Raw genomic sequence first — 2500 nt, 5'->3', positions numbered from 1 at the left:
ATCGGATCGGATGTGTATCCATCGAAGTTCCATCGACACTTCGAGAAGATCGAACATAGCTTCCTAGCATGTTAAAGGTTCGGTGCTAATGGAGACATAAAGATCCCACGACGTTCCAAAGGAAAGTAAAGTGTTCCGTGCGTGTGAACTACGTTGTCCCATGTGCCGGCGCTCGACTCCTAAGATGTCCCATGTAAATGCCCTTCGTGGGAAAGAATGTCCCGTGCAACGTCCCTTGATGATCCCCATAAGGTGTCCCATGTGCGTCCCATGATGTCCCATGCGCGTCCCGTGCCGGCCCGAGCCTCACCAAGGCCGTCCCATGCGCGTCTCGTGCCGTCCCGAGCTGTGCCGAGGCCGTCCCGTGCTGTCCCATGCCGTCCCGAGCCTCGCCAAGGCCGTCCCGTGCCGTCCGAGCTGTGCCGAGGCCGTCCCGTGCTGTCCCATGCCGTCCCGAGCCTCGCCAAGCCCGTCCCGTGCCGTCCGAGCTGTGCCGAGGCCGTCCCGTGCCGTCCCGTGCTGTCCCATGCCGTCCCGAGCCTCGCCAAGGCCGTCCCATGCGCGTCCCGTGCCGTCCGAGCTGTGCCGAGGCCGTCCCGTGCTGTCCCATGCCGTCCCGAGCCTCGCCAAGGCCGTCCCATGCGCGTCCCGTGCCGTCCGAGCCTCACAAAGGCCGTCCCAGGCCGTCCCGTGCCGTCCCATGCGCGTCCCGTGCCGTCCGAGCCTCACCAGGGCCGTGACATGCCGTCCCGAGCCTTACCAAGGCCGTCCCGTGCCTGACCAAGGCCGTCCCGTGCCTCACCAAGGCCGTCCCGTGCCTCACCAAGGCCGTCCCTTGCGCGTCCCGTGCCGTCCCGAGCCTCACCAAGGCCGTCCCATGCGCGTCCCGTGCTGTCCCATGCGCGTCCCGAGCTGTCCCATGCCGTCCCGAGCCTTAGCAAGGCCGTCCCATTCGCGTCCCGTGCTGTCCCATGCGCGTCCCGTGCCGTCCCGAGCCTGACCAATGCTGTCCCGTGCGCGTCCCATTCTTTTGGCTCGGCTGGCCCGTGCATTCTATGGGGTCGTGGGACATTTCGAAATCCACCCGGGCCATTTCGACTCTCTCTTCATTAATACTATTGAGGTATTATTTATGAATTATTGGAGAAAAGAAACGGAAGAAAATATTTTTTTTTCTATTTTTTATGAATTTTCCGGTGTTTATTCACTTAAAAATTCATAGAAAAATAAATATTTATCGGAATCGCTATTATAATATATCAAAAAAATCCTTGCGAAAAGACCTTTCCAACGAGTATAAGTTTGCTGGATTCCGACGAGTAACGAAGGAGTAAAGACCCAGTATGCTTGGTTAAAAAATTGATGTTTCCTTGTGAAAATAGGAAAAACAATAACTTTGCACTATAAGGGGGAGGGTTGAGCTCCTTCCCCAGAGCGTGCACAGCACTTGTGCTGGCACGTTCCCTAGTGCTCGCCAAGCACCATAGGGCATCCAAAGGGCAAAGCTCGGCCTACTACATGATGGGAAGCTTCTAATATGTCGGAATACGAAGAGATTTCGTGCGACCCGAAGCTCGGCTCGGGCGTCCCGGCCTGTCCCGAGCTGTGCCGAGCGCGTCCCAGGCCGTCCCGAGCCAAGTCTCGGGCGTCCCAGGCCGTCCCGAGCCAAGTCTCGGACGTCCCAGGCCGTCCCGAGCTGTGTCGAGGCCGTCCCAGGGCGTCCCGAGCTGTAGCGAGGGCGTCCCAGGCCGTCCCGAGCCAAGTCTCGGGCGTCCCAGGCCGTCCCGAGCAAAGTCTCGGACGTCCCAGGCCGTCCCGAGCAAAGTCTCGGGCGTCCCAGGCCGTCCCGAGCAAAGTCTCGGACGTCCCAGGCCGTCCCGAGCAAAGTCTCGGGCGTCCCAGGCCGTCCCGAGCTGTGGCAAGGGCGTCCCAGGCCGTCCCGAGCAAAGTCTCGAGCGTCCCATGCCGTCCCGAGCTGTGGCAAGGGCGTCCAAGGCCGTCCCGAGCTGTGCCGAGGCCGTCCCGAGCCTAGTCTCGGGCGTCCCAGGCCGTCCCGAGCTATGGCGAGGGCGTCCCAGGCCGTCCCGAGCTATGGCGAGGGCGTCCCAGGCCGTCCCGAGCCAAGTCTCGGGCGTACCTGGCCGTCCCGAGCTGTAGCGAGGGCGTCCCGTGCCGTCCCGTGCTGTCCCATGCGCGTCCCGTGCCGGCCCGAGCAACAGCTCGGGCGTCCCGTGCCTCGGCCCTTCCAAGTGGTGCTTCGTCGGACATCTCGATATCCACTCGAGCATTTTCGACCATTCTCCATATGTGGGTGTGTGGGTATTTATCAGGAATATTGGAGAAAGAATCGGGAAAAAAATATTTTTTTTCTATTTTTTTTGAATTTTTAATTGTTTATTCACTTAAAAATTCATAAAAAAATAAATATTTATCGGAATCGCTATTATTATATATCAAAAGAATCCTTGTGAAAAGACCTTTCCAACGAATGCAAGTTTGT

This window comes from Eschscholzia californica, unplaced genomic scaffold (assembly GCF_041429995.1).
Source record: "Eschscholzia californica isolate CP2 unplaced genomic scaffold, dmEscCali1.0.p SCAF_228, whole genome shotgun sequence".
NCBI lineage: Eukaryota > Viridiplantae > Streptophyta > Magnoliopsida > Ranunculales > Papaveraceae > Eschscholzia > Eschscholzia californica.
The sequence above is the reverse complement of the archived record's forward strand: the minus strand, read 5'-3'. Positions refer to the sequence as shown.